Source organism: Macaca nemestrina, chromosome 17 (assembly GCF_043159975.1).
Source record: "Macaca nemestrina isolate mMacNem1 chromosome 17, mMacNem.hap1, whole genome shotgun sequence".
Taxonomy (NCBI): Eukaryota; Metazoa; Chordata; class Mammalia; order Primates; family Cercopithecidae; genus Macaca; species Macaca nemestrina.
In genome coordinates, this window is record NC_092141.1 from 24,203,544 (window position 1) to 24,227,162 (window position 23,619).

The window sequence follows — 23,619 nt, forward strand, 5'->3', positions numbered from 1 at the left end:
TTCTACATACCAGTGATTTTTATGACCCTATTAGTATTCTAAATTGAGTGTGGATAATAGAAAACCCATAATTATCTTATTTTTATTAGATACCTCCTCAAACTAGTTATATTATTTTATTCTCCTTTCTTAGTTTGTAATATAATAAATGTGTCTAAAACAATATGTACAACAGGCTTATAAATGGTTCTGTTTAGCTAAGTCTAGTCTATATAATGAAAATGTTAGTCCTAAATTTCTAAACATTATGAACAACAATTTTTTGAAGAGCTCTGATTTTCCTAAGTATATAGTACTTCAGACTATCTGAAGTTTGCACATGTAAAAGAGAAGGAACTATATATGAAAATGTCATAACACTTCTTTAGCTATTAGAATTTTTTCAGCTGAGGTTTTATATTGTCACCAATTTAGTGTCACTCTTCTGCAACCTTCAGTTCTCAGTATGTAGTTAACACTTTTATTTTCTGGAGATGTTTAGACTTTAAAGGACTCATTCAAGATTAAGAAACAAAGCACAGGATGAAGACTTTGATTTTAAAAGTAAGTGCAGAAAAATTATGAAGATGAAGCCTGATTAATGTGAAAGGCAGACAGTACCAAATGCTGGTGATGCTGGTAGGAATGCAAATGTTACACTGCTTAGGAAGACAAGTTCATCAACTTTTTAGAAAAGTAAGCAATCTCTTTTCATATAATCTAGCAATCATGCTCCTTAGTATTTACACAAAGGAATTGAAAACATGTCCACACAGAAACCTGTACAAGAATGTTAATAGCAACTTAATTAATAATTGCCAAACTTGGAAGCAACCAAAATGTACTTCATTAGTAAATGGATAAACTGTAATACATCCAAATAATGAGATAGTATCCAGCATTAAAAAGAAATAACCTCTCAAGCCATAAAAAGACATAAAGGAATCTCAAATACATATTTCTGAGTGAAACCAATCAGAAAATGCTATATACTGTATGACTTCAGCTACACGACTTTCTGGGAAAGACAAAACTCTGGAGACAGTTTTAAAAAGTCAATGGTTGCCAGGAGTTACGGGGGACAGAGGGATGAGCAGCTGGAGCACAGAGGAATTCTAGGGCAGTGAAACTCTTCTGTATAATACTATAATTATGATTATTATATTCAGATGTTTAAATAAAATTCAAATTTAAAATGCAATAACTAAGAGGGAATCAGGTTGATTTGTTTCAGCTGAAATTCATGATCGCAAAGCTCATGTCTTTATATTTCCCAGAAAAAAATAGTATTTCCTGCTCCATTCACTCTCATCCTTTCCCAGAGTAACAGTTCATACTTATTTTCTCTCCTTCCCATTTTCACTCTTTGCTGATGACTTTATTTTCTATTCCACTTGTAAAATAAAAAAGTGATAATTTGACAAGAACTTCAAAATCTCCAGTTGCTACATCTGCTCACCTTCATATGGCTATACCTACATTCTGCTCTCTTTCCTTTTCATATGGGTGAACTGTCTTTGCTTCTAAATAATGTCCACTCCCTTACTGTGACTAGGTCCTGTGTCCTGTTGTATTAGGATTTTCTAGAGGGACGGGACTAACAATAAATGTATATATAAAATGAGTTATTAAAGAGTATTGACTCACACATTCACTAGGTTAAGTTCCATGATGGACTGTCTGCAAGCTGAGGGGCAAGAAAGCCAATCTGAGTCCCCAAATCCCAAAAGTAGGGAAGCCAGCAGTGCAGCCTTCAGTCTGTGGCCAAAGGCCTGAGAGCTCCTGGCAAACCCCTGGTGTATGTCCAAGAGTCCAAAAGCTAAAAGAATTTTAAAGTTTGATGTTTGAAGGCAGGAGGCAACCAGCACAGGAGAAAGGTGGAGGCCAGAAGACTTAGCCAGTCTAGCCCTGCCATGTTCCTCTGCCTGCTTTTATCCTCACTGCACTGGCAGCTGATTAGAGGGCACCCACCCAGACTGAGGGTGGGTCTGCATCTCCCAGTTCACTGATTCAACTATTAATCTCCTTTGGTGACACCCTCACAGACACACCCAGGAACAATACTTTGTACCCTTCAATCCAATCTAGGTGACACTCAGTGTTATCCATCACACCTGTAAGTGAAATATGAACAGTCTGAATTCAATATATGATCCTCTTTGCATAAATTATTATCCGTCATTTGTAATACACATTATTCAGAACGTCGGAAAAATCTTTCCTGACGTATTTCTTATTTAAAAGTAATGAGCATTTTTATAGTTTTTATATAATTTATATAATTTATATGATTTACATGTCACAAAATTCCCATAGTTAGGTTGGCCTTAATCATCAAAAATGTATTGGCATACTTAAATACAATCACATTGCATCCCTTCTCTCCAGCAGATGTTGTAAAAGAAACTATCACAGCTGGGGGAAACTGATATGCAAAAGTGTAAAGCTTGGCAGAGAAAAGATTAATTTTCTGTACTTAATGCCCTTGATTCTTGAAAACTTTAAACTTTTTTCACAGTAAGGCCAGTGATTTCGTTGTCTGGTGGGCAGTGGACAGATGATAACGTTCTGCTCTATTTTAATTTATGATGAACCAAAGAGGACCGGTTGTTTCTCTAATGAGTTTGTAAGAGATGCTTCGATGCTGAAACATTAGCTGCATCCTTTGGACTACTGTGATGGGGAAGTGAGAGGTAGTTTTAACAACTTGCTAAAATTATCACCATTAGAGTGAATGAAGCACTAAAATATCCATACCAGAGGTTTCAAATGGTTAGCTTTGGGGGAAAGCATGTAATAAATTTACATTTTAACACTTAAGTACAAATTTTAATTTACTCTGATTATTTTATAGCCCATCTAGAAGGCCCTTTGAAGGAGTTATGGAAAAGCTACGAAATAAGTTGTAATCAAGAGATGACACTTTATTGGCAGAGAAGCAGAAGAGTTTTACACCCAATGCCCATATTGCTCAGGAGGTTCAAGTTTCACTTGCCCAGAACCTATTATTGAATTACAGACTTAGAATCAATATGGGAAGCAGATTACCTAAATTACAACAATTGGCACCAAGGCTTAATCTCTTCACAGACAAGGTAAATCTTCTAATCCATGACCATATACTTTATCCTTACATATTTACTGAGCAAAAGGATAAACAGATTTCTTGTTACAAATTATTATAAAAGAGACTGGACAAATGCAAAGGGATGATTGAGCTCCTAAGCTTTCCCATGGATGAAATCAAACAAACCCAAAGCACTGGGAAGTATGAATGCTGTTGAAATAGCATGTTCAAAAATCTTAATATAAAGTCTGGCATGTAATGATAGGTAGCCATTTTTATTAATCACGATGCCGGGAAGGATACTGAAAGAAAAGCATTGAAAACTCCATGATGTTACAAATTTTCTTCAAGCCCAAACCATTATAAGCTAGTGGGCCTCTGTCCAGCTCTCAGCTCCAGAATACATTATTTAGACTAGTCAGTGTTTGCTACCAGGTGTTAATTTTTAAAATTAGTTGTCAAGGTTTTAAAATTGCAATTTTCTGCATTAAAATTTGGATTCCTAATACTCCTTTAAAAATCAGAACGTCTGGCATGCTTCAGCTGAATCTCAGAATGTCTATAGTGTTTAGTCTTTAGACAGAATATACCAGCATAATGGCCATCTTCCCATCTTCCCTCCCTCTTCCCTCAGCCCTTTTTATTTATTTCCTTTTTTTTTTTTTTTTTTTTTTTTTTTTTTTTTTTTTGGAGACATAGGCTCTCTTCGTCATCCAGGCTGGAGTGCAGTGGCACAATCTCGGCTCGCTGCAACCTCTGCCTCCTGGGTTCAAGTGATTCTCCTGTCTCAGTCTCCCAAGTAGCTGGGATTACAGGTGCCTGCCACCAAGCCCAGCTAATTTTTTCTTTTTATTTTTAATAGAGACAGGGTTTCGCCGTGTTGTCCTGGCTGGTCTCAAACTCCTGACCTCAGGTGATCCACCCATCTTGGCCTCCCAAAGTGCTGTGATTACAGGCATGAGCCAGTGCACGTGGCCAGCTCTTCCCATTTCTAAGCCAAACATCAAAAGCCAGGGTAATCCTTTAATATTTGTGATTTGGAGATGGAATTCAAATACACATCCACATTTTATATATTTAAATATTTAAGTTATAAACCAAGCCAACAAACTGTTATATAAAATATATTTTATCCTTCTACCTTGACAAATACATCTTCATAACTGCCCAGAAGGCTAGGTTCAAATTTGTGATTCTCAAAGTTCTAGAGTGGCACATGGTGCCAGAGGAGGAGCCCATCCTCACACTGTGGTTTTCACTCCTGCTTGTTCGAACCTGCTTTCTCCCAGAAACCCCAGTCTACTTGTACAAGTTCTGTCCATTGCCATGAAGGACCCCGTGCCTGCTCCTCAGGTCTGGGGGTCATCATGTGGGAAGAGGGTGCAGTCTCCAACATTAGGAGGATACATCTAGAAAAGAGGCTCACACAAGTCATTGAAGCAATTCAAACCCATTTAGGGGAGAACTTTGGGGTTCAGGGCTTGTGAAACGGGGTTTTGGAGCAGGCTCCCAATGGCATGTCCCCTGGACTCTGCAGCTTCTTCACGGTGGGGAGAGGCGGAGATGGAGGAGGGCCAGAAAGTGGTGTTCTGTGCTCAGGATGAAAGCCAAAAGGCAGTACTGTGGATGACCATTCATGAAACTTGTTCCATTGTTTTCTTATGGTTGCCTCAAGATGAAAATGTTATTCTTGAAATTCAAGTTTCTATCAAAAATGGTGACATGAAAAATAATGTGGTGGGTTTTAAGAAAGCAGAAAGGGCTTAGTTCTTGGAGATTATTTTACCCATTTATGTCGCATGCCTAGGATGTGCAGGTGTTGGAGTTTAAGGCCTTTGGTTAGCCATCTTCCTCCTGTTCATATTGCAGTGCTGTGTTTATGTTACATAGTAGCCGTTGATGAAAATTGTTTGTCTTAATGCCAGAGTATGAGTTTTCTGGAAAATTCATTAAATTATTTCAATTGAAATAAAAAGGAAATTAGCAAAGTTTCATCTAAAAAAGCCTCTTAAGAAAATGCCCTTAAAATAGTGATTCTCTTTCTGGTTTCAGGATCCTATCACTCTTAAAAATTGAGAATCTAAAAGAGCATTTACTTATATGGCTTATGTCTACATTTACTATAATCAAAATTTAAAATGAGAAATAGAAAAAGTATGTATTAGTGTATTCAAATTAAAACTTAATTCTATTTTTATGAAAATAACTTTCAAAACAAAAAAATTATGTGGCATTGATTGTTTTACACTTTTGCAAATGTCTTTGATATCTGACTTCACAGAAAAGAGCTGAATTCTCATGTGTATTTTTGCATCAGTCTTTTATAATAGGTTGTTTTAGTAAAGGTTATGAAGAACTTTCAGCCTTACACAGATATGTTCGGTGGAAAAAGGAGAAGTATTATAGTAGACCTTTTTAGGTAGTTTTAGTTAGTCTCTGGCACTATACCAAAACCTGAGAAATGATTGGTTTTGAAAGGCTAGTTGCAGTGTGGAATCTTAACAATGCACTTTTTATGCTCTGTTACTTCAGAGTACATTGAGATCTCAGGCACTTTGAATTTTTCTTTAATCCATGCATTATTTTGTGACATCATATATTGGTCACTGGAAAATATTGGTCCATTGGGTTATGCTGGTATGTTAATACACAGTATCAAAAATCATACTCATTTCTGAGGGCTCTGTTCTGTTCCTTTGGTCTATATCTCTGTTTTGGTACCAGTACCATGCTGTTTTCATTACTGTAGCCTTATAGGATAGTTTGAAGTCAGGTAGCATGATGCCTCCAGCTTTGTTCTTTTGGCTTAGGATTGACTTGGCAATGTGGGCTCTTTTTTGGTTGCATATGAACTTTAGTTTTTTCCAATTCTGTGAAGAAAGTCATTGGTAGCTTGATGGGGATGGCATCCAATCTACAAATTACCTTGGGTAGTATGGCCGTTTTCAAGATACTGATTCTTCCTATCCATGAGTATGGAATGTTCTTGCATTTGTTTGTGTCCTTTTTTTCGTTAAGCAGTGGTTTGTAGTTCTCCTTGAAGAGGTCCTTCACATCCCTTGTAAGTTGGATTCCTAGGTATTTTATTCTCCTTGAAGCAATTGTGAACGAGAGTTCACTCATTATTTGGCTCTCTGTTTCTCTGTTATTGGTGTATAAGAATGCTTGTGATTTTTGTACATTGATTTTGTGTCCTGAGACTTTGCTGAAGTTGCTTATCAGCTTAAGGAGATTTTGGGCTGAGACAATGGGGTTTTCTAGATATACAATCATGTCATCTGCACACATCTACAACCATCTGATTTTTGACAACCCTGAGAAAAACAAGAAATGGGGAAAGGATTCCCTATTTAATAAATGGTGCTGGGAAAACTTGCTAACCATATATGTGTAGAAAGCTGAAACTGGATCCCTTACTTACACCTTACACAAAAATTAATTCAAGATGGATTAAAGACTTAAGTTAGACCTAAAACCATAAAAACCCTAGAAGAAAACCTAGGCAATACTATTCAGGACATAGGCATGGGCAAGGACTTCATGTCTAAAACACCAAAAGCAACGGCAACAAAAGCCAAAATTGACAAATGGGATCTAATTAAACTAAAGAGCTTCTGCACAGCAAAAGAAACTACCATCAGAGTGAACAGGCAACCTACAGAATGGGAAAAAAATTTTGCAATTTACTCATCTGACAAAGGGCTAATACCCAGAACCTGCAAAGAACTCAAAACAAATTTACAAGAAAAAAACACCCCATCAAAAAGTGGGCAAAGGGTGTGAACAGACACTTCTCAAAAGAAGACATTTATGCAGCCAACAGACACATGAACATGCTTTCAAGTGTTGTGCTCTTAGTACCTTTGAGGAAGTTTTGGTGGAAGAGACCACAAAAAACGAAATATACATCTCAGCCTTCCGTTTATATAGAAAGTATCTCTTGAAGGATACATTAAAAACTCTAGCAGTGTGAGTGTCTCTGGATAGTGGGGCTTGGGATAGGTATTATTTAAGAAGTTCTTTGCATTAAAGAGAAAATATTACTATTCTAATTAAAAATACTATAAGGAAGTAACATGCCCCTCTTTGCCTAGCTTGGTTTGCGGGGTCCACGAAGTCATTGACCTGGCATGCCAGACCCTGACCCCTCCTGCCTCACTCTTGGACTTGCCATAGAAGCGCCTGGTATTTGGGCTCCTGCATATGGAAGCTGTTTGCTCCGGCTTCAAGCCTTGTGCATTTGTCTTCTGCCTGGACGACTCTGCCATCCACGCCTCTGAGAGGCTGAACACGCTCACCTTTCCCACTCAGCTGAGGAGCCTTCCCTTAATCCTCGAGACTAGATTCCCTCAGATACTGCATGCCATCACACTCCTCAATCTTTCCCACATGTTGAGAGTGTGTGTGTGTGTGTGTGTGTGTGTGTGTGTGTGTGTGTGTTAGAGCTGTTCTGCTCCTATTAGAAACACTTTCTGAACCTGTCTGTAGGCTTGCTGCAGAAGCTTCAGAAGGCACATGGGGAGAGGGATGCTGGAGTGAAGAAGGTCTCTTTATTGGATATTTTCTTCCTAATTTCAGGCGGTGACTTCATGCCTGGTGGATCTGAAGCAACATCCTCAAGTACAAAATCATTTTTATGATGTAAAGATCTGTCTAGGGGAGAACCTGGCTCCTGTCAAACACTACTCAGCTCCGCCTAGAACCTGACTGTGTTTGACCCGCCTCTCCTCAGACTGTGCTCCGTGTGGACACCTGTGGCTAGCTGGGTGAGGAGGAAGACTGTGGGATAAAGAGAGAAGGAGGAGGCAGGAGAAATGCACCTGGGCACGCCCTGTCCCCAGGCATACACGTGAAATCTTTCTGGTTGGGCAGGAAATGCCCATCTATAGTAGCATGGGAAGCAGCCTGGAGATAAACAAAGATCACTCAAATGAGAGACACAAAGGCCCTAGCAGGGGAGTCAGCAATCGGCACTTGCATTTTGATAGAGACTTGCAGACAGGCAGAGGATGGGAAAGGTTCACAGTGGGAAAAGGGGAGGCTCCAGGTACACTCTGAGTGGAGGCTCTTGGCTTGGGGAAGCTGTGGTGGCTGACCAGAAATAGCGTCTCCTGTGTGGTCAGTTAGGGCAGCAGATTTCACTTTTTCTGGTTGGTTCTAAGTTGGAAGCCTGGACAAAAATTAGGGAAGCTGTTACTAGTCAAGTTCTGGTTGTTTTGGGCTGATTGTTACAGGGTGGTGTTAGGCTCCCTGGATTGACTGGAGATAGCGGGCTGGCTTCCTGGGCTGTTGCTGCAGATCCCGGGCTGGCTTTGGGACTGGTTGCTGCAGACTGTGGCTCGGAGTTTGATTTTTATATGTAGTCTGGGCTCTGTCATTGTATAGTCAGTCTCTCGCAGGTCAGCTTACCAGCACCTGCTGGGCCACTCCAGGGCTTGCTACTTCAACCAAGGAATGGGTCTTGCAGATCTACCTCACTAGACCCCATTTCGGATGTGACACTTGAGTCCTAACAAATGAAAGGCATATGTGTGGAGGCAGCTATCAGCATAGAGCCAGCTTCTAGGAGAACAAGATGAGAGAACGTAAAGATGTATTGAAAACCATAACTCCTGAAAACCATAAAATCTCAATCCTCAGGCAGTGTCAGAAATAATTACAATAAAAAATTCTCTGGAAGTACAGAAAACCCAAAAGGAAATAATCTGTAAAGAGGCAAAATCAGCAAAATCAAGGGAGAGACTGAGAAATTCGAACCACAGCAATAGGACCCCATGGGATCCTAGGGTTGAGACCTTAAAGGGACCCTCAGGGACCTATGTCTAACCACCAGCCTCCAGGCTGAATCTTTCTCACTGTCTTGGGGCCCTGCACAGCTTAGCCCCTGCAGGAAGCCCAGGGTCTCTGGTGCAGAGTCCTTTGATGGAACAGTGGCTGCGGCTGACTCCAGACAGCGCAACCTCATGCATTGTCTACGTTCAATGCATAGGTGGTGGGGTGGAGAAGAAAGTGACAGGCAGAGAATGATAGATACTCCCTCCCCGGTCTGCTGGGGTGACTAGGGGAGGAGGAGGTGTGGCTCTGAGGCCTCCCTGCTGGCCACCCCAGGCGCTCCCAACCCCCTGGCCTCTGGGCCCCACAGGTCCCTGAGCACCTCATCAGGAGATCCCTGTGTCCTGGCGGCAGTGACAAAGCTCCTAAAGCCTACCTGTCAAAACTCCCGGCTCTGTGTTCAAGTATGTTTTTCAAAAAACATTGGAATGAAACTGGTAGGGTTTGCATGATCCTTGCAGTGGGGAAAAATGTTAATGATGTTGTTGGTTGGAGCCTGTGAGTGCAGCACCCCCTGCTCAGGACACAGGCATTGGTGCTGCTGTTGACAGCCCTGTCCCAGCCTAGCTGCCTTAGAGAGGTGCCAGAGGGTCAAACTCTGCAAAACTGCAGTTTGCTGCTGGTGGGTGGCTCAGGATTCAAGGCCAGCCCCCAGCCCCAGTCCTACAAATCTTCCCTGTGGACCTGGCCTGACCCCACCGGTCACATCCCCACCACCCTGGGAGCGTTGAGGCCCAGCCTGGCTGTCACACTCGCTGTCTCCTTGCTCCCCCTAGCCAGAGGGAGGCCCCGCACCTCATGGCCGCTTTGGGTGTTGGGGGCCCCAAGTGCCTGGGGGACATGTGTCCAGGCAGAAATGGTGCACCCGAGGCCCCAGCCAGCCAGTACCAGCATCACCCACATTTCTCACGAAGCCTGGCAGCTACAATTCAGGTAAAGTCAGCCGGCCCATCTGCACCTGATCAGCGATACTGGCCCAATAGGTTCCCAAATACCTGGGTTTGCGGTGCTAAACCTGAAGGTCTTACCCTGCAGATGCAGAGGCCGCCGCAGTGGGTCGAGGTGGGCAGAACTCCAGGCTGCTCTAACAGGTCAGCGCTCTGCCCTGGCACCACACCAGACGGCTGCCGACCCACCTGGGTTTCTGCTCTCTCACACTGAAGAACATTTCTCCAGGGGACACAAAAGCTTAGCATTCTCTCCTAAGGTTTTCTCTTTTATATTTAACGTTGAGATGTGCGATTCATCCAGAGTGCATATTTCTGTGCACCCTGAGCTGGTGCCCGCAGTTTGCTGGCCTGGGGCTGGGAAGGCAGGCATGGACCAGGAGTCCAGCCCTTGTGGAGGAAGCTTTGGCAGCTCACTGACCAGGCAGCAGGTGCCTGACCTGGGTCCCTCTCCTTGAACGCCCCTTCCCTATTTCCCCTCCCAGGGTTCTCACTGGTCTGCCACACCATCTTAGGGCAATTTTCCGTTCTTCCTGCTGCTCACCCCTTGCCTTCACAGAGCATGTTGCATGTGCAAACCTGGGGCTCCGACTCCAGTCCACCCTGGGATCCAGCAGGGGTAGGTGGTCATTCTCCAGGAGCGTGTGCCGAGGTCTGAACCCTACCCTTTCATCCCCCGAGGTTAATAATAATAATAATCACTGTTGCTGTTGTTCATCATTATTGTAATGATTACCATTATTATTTGTCATTGTTATAAAAATGCTGAATGAAGTTTTTCCATCCACGAAGGGTGTCTGGTTGACTGAAGATGAGGAAGGAGGAGTTTCAGGCTGGGAAATACTCTAATTCCTGCTGGAACCTGGACATCCTCACACGCAGAGGTCGGGGGAGTCCTCGGCCCCAGAGGTGCTGAATCAGCCCTTCACACACAGCAAGTTCCCGTGTCTCTGGGGTGAATGCCCAGAGGTTTGGTTGCTGGGTTACATGGCCCTTATGCAGGGGAAGCAAAACTTTACCTCTACTGTTAGTGTCTCTGGCTGGGCCTAAGAGGTAAGTGGACATAAAACACATTAACAGGAGAAAAGCACACAGATTTGCACATGTAAATGAAATCCCATAGGAAAAAGAAAGATCCGAAGAAGCAATTAGGCCTGAACGCTTATATACTAGGTTGGACAAAGAGTAAGTTGTGAAAATGTGCAAGACAACGGGGTCTGGGCTAGGGCAGTTCATTGTGGAGAAGTGATGAGGCAGATGAGGGTGAGTTCAACAAGATTTGTTCATACAAATTCCCCTTGGCCCCAACTCCCTGCCTCTGGTGGTAAGAATGGTTTCCTTCCTCCTGGTACAGGGAGGGTGCCTTTCTCATGGGAGACTGACCTCCTACCTTCAGGGAGAAGAAGGGGAGGTCAGGGCATCTTCCTTGTGTCTGCTGTTTTTCAAGTGCCTTTAGCTCAAAATAACCCTTATGCTAAAGTGGCATATTTTGGGGTGGCATATTCTGCCACACTTCACTCGCACGTTTTTGTTGTTATTGTTTTCTTTTTTGAAACTGCCACAGTTTTCCAGAGTGATAGTACAATATTACCTTACCACCAGCAGTGTGTGAGATAGCCCGTTCCTCCACAGCCTCGCCCGCATTTGATGCTGTTCCTATATTTTGTTGAAGGCATTTGATGGATGTGTCATGACATCGCACCGTGATTTTAATTTACACTCCCACAAAAGGCTCACATCTTCTCACGTGCCGACTTGCCATCTGTCCATCCTGCTCAGTGAAATGCTAGTTCATGTCTGTGAACTAAGTTTTCTGAAAAGGAATGTGGAAAGTGACTCTATTTCAGTGAACAGTTTGGAAATGGGGGAATTGCAGCCTTCGGTGTAAAAGGAAAGTAGGTTCTAGAAAACTAAGAAAGCATTTGGGTTCTATGGTAAAAGTTTCTGTCCATGTTCCCAATTACTTTCATTTATGTAAATGAAGGACTGAAACTCGTGCTGTCCTGATTGGCGGATGTAGCTGAATCCTGATTAGTCAATACAGGTGAACCCTGATTGATCGATGCAGGGGAGTCCTGATTGGCCGAGGCAGGGGAGTTCTGACTTGTTGTTCTTTAAGCCCTAAGCAGAAGACTGTCAGAAATTTCTTATAAATGGCCGTCAGGGTGCCCAGGGGAGGGGTGCTCAGGCTACAGTTATCTTGGCACTGACAACTGGAACTGGTTTGGTTTGATTGTGGAAGGGAGGTCTTGTGATACTTTTATCTTTCTAAGAACACAGAGTACATGAAGGCTCTCTCACCCAGTTATGACTGCCTTGGTTCCATTTTAACTTTGAGCACCTCAGTTAGTCTCCTGGGAGTCATTTTGTCTTTCTGCAGGGGGCATACTTTAACATGTCTTTAGTCAATTTTGTAATTGGATTTTGAAGAAAAACACCTTTACATTTTGAGGTTTTTTTTTTCTTAACACATTCCTGTAGAATATGTGGTTTGCAAATATTTTCTTTTGATCTATACTTTGTTTTCATCCTCTTAAAAGGACCTTTCAGCTGGGCGTGGTGGCTCAAGCCTGTAATCTCAGCACTTTGGGAGGCCGAGCCAGGTGGGTCACCACGTCAGGAGTTCAAGACAAGCCTGACCAATATGGTGAAACTCCATCTCTACTAAAAATACAAAAATTAGCTGGGTATGGTGACATGCACCTGTAGTCCCAGCTACTTGGGAGGCTGAGGCAGGAGAATCGCTTGAACCCAGGAGACGGAGGTTGCAGTGAGCCAAGATCGCGCCACTGCACTCCAGCTTGGCAACAGAGCAAGACTGTGTCTCAAAAAAAAAAAAAAGAGAGAGAGAGAAAGAAAAGAAAATTTAGCCAGGAGTGGTGGCACATGCCTGTCGTCCCAGCTGCCTGGGAGGCTGAGGCAGGAGAATCACTTGAACCTGGAAGGCGGAAGTTGCACAGAGCTGATTGCACCACTGCACTCCAGCCTGGGTAACAGAGTGAGACTCCATCTCAGGAAAAAAAAAAAAAAAAAAAAACGAGGACCTTTCACAGAGCCTGGGTTTTTAATTTTGATGACTTCCAATTTATCCATCTCTCTTTATGAATCATACTTTCAATATCAAATACAAAATCTCCTTTTTTAGCCTAGATCCCATTTTTCTCTAGAATTATTTTTCCCTGAAGTTTTATAGTTTTACATTTTACATTGAAATGTGTGATCCATTTGGAGTTAATGTTTGTATGAGGTGTGAGGGTAAAACCCCCACAATTTATCCATTTAGAAAGGTGAGGAGACTTTATTTCTCATAAGGATTACAGCCTGCAAGGTGGCCATCCCAGCCAAGGGACCAGAAACAGGCACTTTGAAGGAGGAGGGGTTGGGGTAGGAGCTTTATGCTGAGCAGGTTGGCTAAACATACATATTCAATGGGTTATAGGAGGAGTTATGAATATTCATGAAGGTGGTCCTGAGACATGCATATTGAACAGACATGCATGTAGCATATGACCCATGTTCACTTTGGGGTGGAGACTTAACATTTAAATGTGTTACAATTAGGTCCTATATGTCAACAGGTCTTTTCAGGGCATGAAGGCACACAAGTGTGCAGCCTCTGTAAACCAGCCAGAGACACTCCATGGTTGGTGGTCTTATCAGGAAGTTATGTCTGATAGAGCAGGGGTTCAGTAAGTTAGTGGGTGGTGGAGCTGGAAATTGTTTTAATCTTGTCTATCTGGAGGCCAGTGGTTGTTTAGCTGCTAGAGAAAAAGAAAAGCCTTGTGGTCCTTAGAATACAGTTTTATTCTTTAGGCGTAGTGACTTAACCCTTGCCTGGCGTGGCCTTAGGTCCTATTTATAATTTGGTATTTTATTGCCACAGAGTCTGTTCTGTCAGTCTTTTGATCTCTATGTTAGCATTAATGCTGGTCTAAACCCCAAAAGGCAGGGTGTATAATGAGGCGTGTCTGACCTCCCACCACATTATGACTAGAACTAAATTTTTAAGATTTTCCTGAGGTCCCCTTGGCCAAGAGGGGGTCCATTCATTTGGTGGGGGCTTAGGATTTTAAAGTTGACAGTGTCTAGGTCAAGGGTTTTGGTTTGCCTGCTTGTTTGCTGTGCCTGTGATGTGCAATTGCCCGACACCCATTTAATGGAAAGGCCACTTTTCCTCCCACGAGTTGCTTTTGCATGCTTGTCAAAACCCAGCTAGGCACATTTGTTTGGGTCTCTATTCTGTTCTGTAGATCATCTCCCTCTGTCCATACCACATGGTCTTTATAGCTATTTAATGTGATGAAATAGGGGCAACTTAATTCTTGTTTTAAATTCTTCATTTAACATTTCATCATCAACATTTGTCTCATCTAAAACAAAACAAATTCACACAGTGTATGGGTGTGGATGTACTGGAGTTTATTTAAACTGGCCCCTCTTAATGAATGGCTATTATCCCCCACCCCAGTTTTTTTTGTTGTCATAGTAAATAATGCAGAAATCTTTTAAAAGGATTTTTAAAAGTTTATTTTAATTGACAAATCATAATTGTATATATTTATGGGATACAATGTGACGTTTTGATATACATATACATTGGTGGAACAATTACTTTAAGCTAATTAAGATATCCATCGCCAACACATCTATTTTTTGTGGTGAGAATATTTAAAATCTACTATTTTAGGAATTTTGACATATAAAATGCATTAACTACAGTCACCGTGTCATGTGAATCACTAAAACGTATTCCTCTTGTCTGAGTCCTTGTACCCTTTGACCAACGTCTCCCCCCCTCCTGCCCTTCCCCCGGCCTCAGGTAGCCACCGTTCTACTCTCCGTTTCTATGAGTTCAGCTATTTTCAGATTCCACATACAGGAGAGACCAAGTGGTATTTGTGTCTGTGCCTGGCTTACTTTGCTTAGTGCAATGGCCTCCACGTTCATCCATGTGGTCGCCAATGGCAGGATTTCCTTTTATTCAAAGGCGGGATAGTACCGCATGGTGTATATACACCGCGTTTTTTTAATCTGTTCACCCACTGGTAGATGCTTAGGCTGCTTCCGTATCTTGGTTACTGTGAATGAAATCACTATTCTTATCACCCGCGTATTTGCAGAAGCGATTCCCACAGTCATTGGTTATCTTTGGACTTGTGTATTTTGTTCAAACTTCATGTTGTCAAGCTGATCAATCACTTCCTTGATGGCTTCTGGGTTTATTTTGTGGTTTAGAAAGGCTTCCCCACTCCGAAAAGACAGGATAAAAGCGATTCACCCACGTTCTCCCTTTCACAGTTTCAACTTCACGTTATCTCCCGCCTCAAAACTTTCGAATCCGCAGGGAGCCTGGGACCCTGCTGCGCTGGGAAGTGGAGGCAGGGTGCCGGCCCGGGGGTTCTCCGGAAACGTTCCCGGTTCCCGGAGAAGATCGCCAGTTCCGGAGCCGCGTGGGCGGTCTGTGCTAGCCGGTAGCAGTCCCTCGGAGCCGAACGGTGGTTAGGAAAAATTTTCAAGTCCCCTTCGGCTGCGGGGTCGCGCCATTCTAGGCCGTGCCAACTGAGAGCTCCCCCGCCCGCCCCCGGCTGAGAAACGAGATACCAGGTGGCCCGGGACTTGGAGAGGCCTCTACCGCCAGCTATGCCGATCCGACCCGCGGCTGCTCGCACCGGCTGTCGGGCGCCACCTGGCTGCACTGTTAAGGTTTTCTCTCCGGCGCTCTGGAGAAGCCGGCAAGAAAGGGGATTTGGCCACAGGGCGCGGTGCAGAGTTCAGGCGACTGGCAGCACTGGCAGGATGAGCCCAGCTTTGCCCGGTGTACTCTTCGTCCTTTTGTCGGAGATTAAACCTGCAGGTCAGCGTTGGAGGCGCGCTTTTGAACTCGGAGTACTGTGGCCTGAGCGGGTCAACTAGTACACTGCGGGAATCGATGGGCCTTCTGAGAGTGTGAATGGGGGTTGGGGTATCCCACCCGGACGCCGACTGGCTTGGGGCCCTGTCCGCAGGCCTTCCATTACACCCATTATCTCTGAGCCCCGCCCCGGAGGTGAGGACCGGCCCGGCTGTTCCAGGAGGACTGCAAAGGGTAATATGGGACCGTCCGTGGCCACGCGTGGGTCGTGATCATCCGATTTGAGCTTTACACCTTTTTCGGAGTCCTGTCTTGGAGGTGGAGACTGGCTTGGGCAGTAGGAGAAAAACGGGGAAGGCGCAGTGGATTTAGCTGTGGCCTGCATAATGGGATATTGTGGTTGGACTTTGGGGCCCCACCCTCCCCACCAGGGAAGAGCCTGCAGCCTCTGGCTCCGAGATAGGGGGGTGACCAGATGTCCGATGGATGATCTTTGTTAGAGTGGCTGGGTTTATCAGCTTTTTCTGCAGTTTTGATGTGGCCTCAGAAAGTTGATCAGACTGACCAGCAGCCCAACCCAGCAGATGGGCAATTAGTATTTGGGCGAGGGGAAGGGAGCAAGGGAAGGGAAGAAGGACGTGGGGGGAGGCCTGTGGGGAGGTGAGGAGGGAAGGGTAGGGGCAGGGGGATGGGGGAACCTGAGGTTTACCCAGCAATAGTAATTGTTATAAGCAAGTATTATAAACAATTTATTTACATTTAAAAACTATATGAATATAAATAATATAAATTTATAGAATTATACATATAAATTATATTTTATAAATACTAAATCTACATAAATAGTGATTAGATATAAACAGTTATAGTTCTGAAGAGGACGCAGGAGGGGTTTTCGGTCCGCAGAAATTTCTAAATGCCCTTGGGGAGGCTGAGGCAAGCCGACTCCGGTGAATTTTGAAGTCCACTCTGGGTGGGGATCTGGCCTAGGAGGCGCTGGGGAGTCTGTCCCCTGCCCAGCAGCTGTCCCTGGCCCCGGGCGCTTCCCCCCAAATTTTCCAAGACTTCTTTTGGCTGCCAGGGATCTCACGGTTCCACTCATGCCTGCCAGGGAGCCCCGAGGTGGAAATGCGACCCAAGGTGGACCCGGACAAGGCCTGGCGTCCTGCCCGCCTGCCCGCCTGCCCAGGATCCTGATCCCTCCGGCCGGCTTTCAGGCTGGTTGTCTGGCGACACCTGGCGGCCGCCTTTATATATAGCAAGCTCGACCAGCAGGGGCAACGTGGGATTGGGTGGCCAGACGGTTAAAGGGGATATTCGGTTATGTTGAGGTTAGGGGGGAGTCCTGAGGTTTATAGTAGTAGTAGTAATATTCTTCTTTTTATTATGTTACTTATAAATATAAATTGTCATAAATACACAACTAATATATAATTATGTAGATACTATAAATGTCATAGTATAAAAATATGTAATATATAGATTATATATTTTAATAAATATGTATAAATATTAAATCAGTAATTATAATTATTTGGTCCTTGCTGTGATTCATCATTTTTGTCATTATTACCATTATTATAAATAGTAATTGTAGTAGTAGTAGCAGCTTTTTTTTTTTAAGTAACAACACTGAATAAACTGTCTCTGTCAAAGAAAGATGTTCAAGTGACTGGAGATAATAAAGAAGGGTTTCAGTCCGTGAGATTTAAAAAATCCACCCAAGAACCTGGTGGTGCTCTGACCCACAGTCTGTGAAGTAACCAGCTGGAAAAGCCAAACTACACCTCTGCATACAGCAACCCTAATGGTCAGGACTGCACTGATGGCTTCCCACCTTTTAGCCCTTGCTTCCAACTTAGGACCAAAAGGGAGAACCAAATAGGCACCCTCTTTCCAGTCAGGTAGGATCCCCTCTTCCAGTGATACTGGAGATAGAAAGAAATTATTTAGGCAGATAGGGCAAACCAGTCCTTGGCAGAACTTCTAGCAAAAAGCAGCCTAAGAAAGCATTTCTTTCTAACAAAGAGCAGCCTGAAACACTGAACTGCAAACATAGATAAGGAAGCTGGAAACTTACCTGGGGGGAGGACTGCAGCCACACTGATGAAAAGGACTACCTGGGGCCAGACATGTCCACCATAGGGGATTCACCTTCCCTAATTTTTTTTTTTGTTGTTGTTAACACATGCATAGTAAGAAAGAAATAAGCAACATGGAGTAGCTACCCACCTGTGTAATAAAAGATGGGTGTGGAGGTGTCCAGAGGTTTGTGCCCTATGCAGATGGCACATCTGGTCCTAACTTTTTTTGCACCTGATGTAGATCAGACACTGCTCCCCACTAGCTCATCTATAAAACTCTTTGCATTTCACTGTGCATCAGCAACCTATTTTTCCAGGACCCCTCTCTGTAGCAGAGAGCTATTCTCTTTCTTTCACCTATTAAATTTCCACTCTTAACCTCACCCTTTTTGTGTCCATGGCCTTTATCTCTGTGGCTGTAAGACAATGAACCTTGGGTGTCACCCCAGACAATGAGGCCACTTCACTATCAGCCGCCTCTGGCTGCTGGCAGCTGGCAACCCCATCAGGACTCCTCTTCCCCTTTTCCATCACACAGATTTCCCATTCCTCTCCCTGCCTTTGAGTTTCTGCCAAACACTATTGAGCTGCACGAAAGAACCTTAAATACATATTACTAACTGAAAGAAACGAATCTGAAAAGGCTGCATACTGTAAGATTCCAACTCTGTCACATTCTGGAAAAGCCAAAACCATGGAGACAGTAAAAAGAGCAGTGGTTGGCAGGGGTTGGGGGAGAGCAGGATGAGCAGGCAGAGCACAGGGGATTTGCAGGACTGTGAAACTGCTCTGTATGATATGACAATGGTGGATACAGCATTAGACATCTGTCCAAACCCACAGAATGTACTGAGGACTAAACTGACATTTTTTCTCTCTTGCCCAAATTTCTATCTAAGGGGTCTGGGGAGTCACACCCTGTAAACCATAACATCTCAACAGATGGACTTTATTTAACCTTATATATAACACAGCTTACTTTCCTGCCTGGCTCTTGTATAACATCATATGACAGATAAAGAAGGAAATAAAAATATTTTACCCCAAAATTGGATTTGTTTTGCATATTTTGAAGTGGCTCTGCAAAGCTGTCTCTTACGGGGAAAATTTTCATCTGTAAAGAATCTCTATTACCGTAGCTAACTCTTTCCCCTTCCAGGCCCTCCCAATCCTCTAGAGATTAGCTGAAAGTCTAGCACCTTTTAAAAGTCTTGAATAGGAAACATTTGCCATCTGTTGTCTCTAAGGGCAATCCCCATGAGGCTTCATCTACATGGTAAGAACCTTGGTCTCCACAACCCCTTATCTTAACCCAGATGCTCCTTTCTGTTGATAGCAGGTTTTTAGATAATAACTGTTTCAATCAATTGCCAATCAGAAAATCTTTGAATCCACCTATGACCTGGAAGCCTTCCTCCCACCGACCCCCTTCGAGCTGTCCCACCTTTCTGGACTGAATCAATGTACATCTCACATGTACTGATTAATGTCTCATGTCTCCTTAAGATGTGTAAAACCAAACTGTAACCCAACCGCTTTGGGCACATGTTCTCAGGGCCTCTTGAGACTGTACCTTGGGTCACTCATATTTGGCTCAGAATAAATCTCTTCAAATATTTTACAGAGTTTGACTCTTTTCACTGACAATACAACACCAAGAGTGACCCTAATGTGAACTACAGACTTTGGGTGATAATGATATGTTGGTGTGGGTTTAGCAGTAGTAACAAATGTGCCCCACTGATGCGGGACATGGACAGTAGGGCAGGCTGCGTGTGTGTTGCTGGGTGGGGTGTGAGGGGTGCATATGAGAGCTCTCCGCACGCTCGGCTCAATTTTGCTGTATAGGTGCAGAAAAAATCTTTCCTCCACCCATCTTAGATTTATTGCCTTGGCCCCACAAATTTAGACCAATGAAAGCCAGGTTAATAAGGGAAAAGAACACATGTATTAATTCCTGTATCACAAATACACATGGGAGAGCTCAGTGATAAATAATAACTCAAAAAGGCGGTTAGAACTTGGGCTTATTAGCACACTAATGGGAGAGCAATATATTTGTAGAGAAGTAGAAAGACAAAGGAAGGGGACCTTGAGCTTCTTTGGATAACAAGTTGTGGGAAGGTAGATACATGGGGGAAGCTGACTGATAAGCTTGATTTGGCATGTTTGTGATGTTGATTTTTCTGGTGCCACCTCTGGACTGGTAAGAGCCATCCTGCCTTTCTGGTAGATGGGGCAGGGCAGAGAGTTTGTCCTGTGTCTGCTTGGTCTCAGTTGTCTTCAGCTCAAAATAATCTTTATGTCAGAGTGGCATATTTTGGGATGGAATATACTGAGTTCCTTCAGCTGTGAATTCAAAACAACTCTAAAAAAGTTAATTAAAAATTATATTCCTCTAACATGGTCCTTGCTGGTGGGGCTCAGGACACACCACCCCCAAAATATGACAATACAAAACCAGATATGTGAACACAAAATATACTTCTTAGGCAAATTTTGATCTGTTATTCTAAGAAATTGCAGACACAGGAGTAGCTCTTAAAAGCTGCCCTTTTGTAAAAGAAATTTATAACTATAAAATAAATCTACATTAGTGAAGCATCTGTATCAGGAAGAGGGCTGGTTCCAGACAACTTCCACCACCCCAGAGACTTTTCTTTGCAGAACAAGACACCTTTTATTTACCAGACATTGCCTCCCCTCACCTTCCCAGAACTTGTGCCCATCCCCAAGAAGCCCCAAGCCCCTGTTCCTTTCTGTAACTCAGGACACTATCTAAGCTTCATTCATCTGGCCCTTCTCCTGGTCTATACTTTGTGGGATTCCTGTGCATATAGACGTAATTAAAATGGTTTTTCTCCTATTAGCCTGTTTTATGTCAATTTAATTCCTAGCCCAGCCAAAGAATCTAGAACGGGAAGGGGAAGCCATTTTTCCCCTCCACTACCTGCTTTTCAAGATCCCAGTTTCTTGGAACCACTTCAGAGTTAGCCCTCTGTAAATAATTGTCAGTATTCATCTTTTCAATGTTTTCACCTGACATTCCCTCCTTATTTCACTCTTACATTTCCCAGCAGGTTGCTCAAGAAACTCTCCCTTGCTGTGGACACTGCTGACTTCTGTAAAATACATTTACAGGAGGCCATTGGTTTGGACTGAGCTTCTGCACTAGGCCCAACAGACTGAGATGGAGCAGGGACCCCTATTAGAGGCCTGCTGGGCCTCCTCCAAGCGTGGACACAAAGGAAAATCTTGATTTCCTTCAAGGGAAATTCAGGCACCTAGCTGGCCTTGAGAAGTAGATGAGCCGCCTGATAAGCAAGAGGGAATCATAGCTTCAAGTAATAGCCACTCAAGCAAGTCAGAGCCACAAGGTATTTGGTCCCCTATTGAAACTAAAGATTACATCTTAGCATATGTCCCTGAATGGCTTTTCAGAAACCCAGACCCACTTCAGATGGAAAATACTGACCATCATCACAGAGACCTTAGATGACCTGGAGCTGAGGGCTGCACTCTGACAGCTGCTCTTTGTTCTAAATTTCTTCCTCAGGGGCCTGGAGAGAGTCATGCCCATAGGCCAGACCTTAACATTGCTTTCTGCTAACCTCAAGTTTTTAGAGAAAGCCTGGCTTCCTTAACCAATTGCAATCAAAGAATCCTGAAGCCGCCTATGACCTGTAAGCCTCTTGCTTCAAGAGCTTCCACCTTTTTGGGGCAAACCAAGGTATACCCTCTGTATTGATTTATGGTTTCCCTGTAACTTCTGCTTTCCTGAAATGTTCCCCTGCCTTTGAAATCCCTTGCTTTTAAGTCATCCAGGAGGTTGGATCTGAAGCGTAAGCTACCCCATTCTCCTTGCTTGGTGTCCTACAAGTTAACACCCTCATTTCTCCTGCTGCAAACCTCAGTGTGTGTGTTTGGTTTTACCACACGGGGCAAGCTGACTCAGGTTGAGTTCAGTAACAAGACTAGACTGGAATGGAGTTCCTCGCGCTAAAGTTCCATCTTTCCAAACCAAAACTAAGTTGTTGATCTGACCTTCTGAGAAGTCAGGACACAGAGAGATAACAGGCAAATCCCCAACAGGCCAGGTTAAGCCAGCATGATAAGCAGTCCCTCCCGTCTGCTTTAATGTTTACATGGAAAGTAACTTTGCAACCAAGCCGTGTTTTATTCTCTGTTTCTGCTTCAGCCTTTTCTATCCATGAAGCCCATCTCCCCCGCTCTGCTGGGAGGAACGCTCAGTCTGTTTTACGGAATGAAGTGTTGCCTGATTCTAGAATAGCAAATAAAGCCAATTAGGATATTTAAACTAAATCTGCTGTACTTTTGTCTTTTGACAGTTCTATGATGGAAAATCTAATGGCCACTTTCCATTTACCACGTCCAAGGAGCAGTCCAGGTAAGTGGCTCCCTTTTGTTTCCATCTTGCTCCTGGCTTCTGACGCCGATATTTCTCCTTCTGGAATGTCCTGCCTTTCTGGATGCTCCTCCCCAATTTTTGCCAGTGCGCTCACAACCCCTGCTTGGGATTTAAAATCTGAAGTGCATCATAACTCACCCCTGGACTCTGTTATTCTTTTATTGGTATGCTGGGAAAAAAAGAACCCCAAGCCCTCTGGGTGACCAAATTGATTTTTAATGCATTAATTATTAACTCTATTCTTACAACCTCCAGATTTTATCTCCACTCAGAATTATATGCACAACTGCCTAGCTGATTTCCAGACTGAAATGCCTCTTTGACATTACATATTAAAACTGATCCCGCTCTATAGTCTAGGTCACCTTCCTTGATTTGGCTGTGACCCAGACTTACTGTCTAAATAAATGGTGTGACGGCTCACCTAGGGACCCCATTCCAGACTCTAGAAGAGTTTCTTCAGCCTGTATCCCCCCACGTCATAAACAATCCATTACCGAGTCCTGTTCATTCTTCCTATACATCTCTCCAAAGGCTTCCCTCCATTTCCACAATGACCCCAAGTGTTTTGCCATTTGCTCCTTGAAGAACATCTGGATTTGTTTCTGGCTTTTGGCTATGAGGAAAAAGCCTGCTGAGAACATTCAGCTCCAGGATTTTGTGTGAATGTAAGTGCTTTAGGGGTGGGGCAGGACCCTGCAGGCCATCGCTGGGTTGGATATTTCTCTAGAGGGACCCAGAGAACTCCACCAAGCTGACCTAAGCCCCTGAAAGTCAAACAGATACTGCATGGTCCAATGCCTGCACCACAGCTCACTTGTTGGAATAAACTGCCCAAGAAAAGTGGGGGTACATGGTTACATTATCAGAGGCATCCTAGGTGGATCCTGGAGATGTGGACAGTACCTGTAGTCATGAAGCTGACAGCTGGAAGAAGCCCGTCTGGTTCAACCCCTCTCTGGCATATTCCTTCCTTCTCCATCCTCACTTTCTACCCCTCACAGGGACAGATAATTTACAGCTTACCGAGCCAGGCCATTGCACTTTTGGACAACTCTACTAAATGGATTTTCCTCATGCCATCGCATAACTGCTGCCTGCCACCAGAGCGTTAGAAATGTATGGTTTTCCATCAAGCACTCATGGAACACGTCACTGTGGGCACTTCTATGGGGACTCATGATGGATCCTCCAAGATCAACTAAATATAAAACAAGCTCCCAGGTAACAGAACCATTTCAGCTGTTAAATAAAATCATCTGTGTTAACCTAGTTTAATTATGAGGGACATCTCTCCCAAAGTGTGTGTGTGTGTGTGTACATATATATGTGTGTGTATATATATTTGTGTGTGTGTGTGTGTATATATATATTTTTTTGAGACAGGGTCTCACTCTGTCACCCAGGCTGGAGTGCAGTGGTGCCATCAC

The 23,619-nt window shown here is 43.7% G+C and overlaps 1 long non-coding RNA gene across 2 annotated transcripts in view; it reads left to right on the forward strand.

Annotated features, from left to right (window-relative positions):
• The window catches only part of LOC139359344 (uncharacterized), a 37,575-nt gene extending 14,231 nt beyond the window's left edge, over positions 1 to 23,344 (forward strand). The window contains exons 1-4 of one of the 2 annotated variants that reach the window (XR_011615264.1): positions 21,418 to 21,490; positions 22,110 to 22,168; positions 22,724 to 22,857; positions 23,194 to 23,344. This is a non-coding gene — a long non-coding RNA (uncharacterized lncRNA). Of the gene's footprint in view, positions 1 to 21,417; positions 21,491 to 22,109; positions 22,169 to 22,723; positions 22,858 to 23,193 lie in introns of those variants that run through there. The other variant, XR_011615265.1, reaches the window with a different exon arrangement.
• The last annotated feature ends 275 nt before the right edge of the window (positions 23,345 to 23,619 follow it).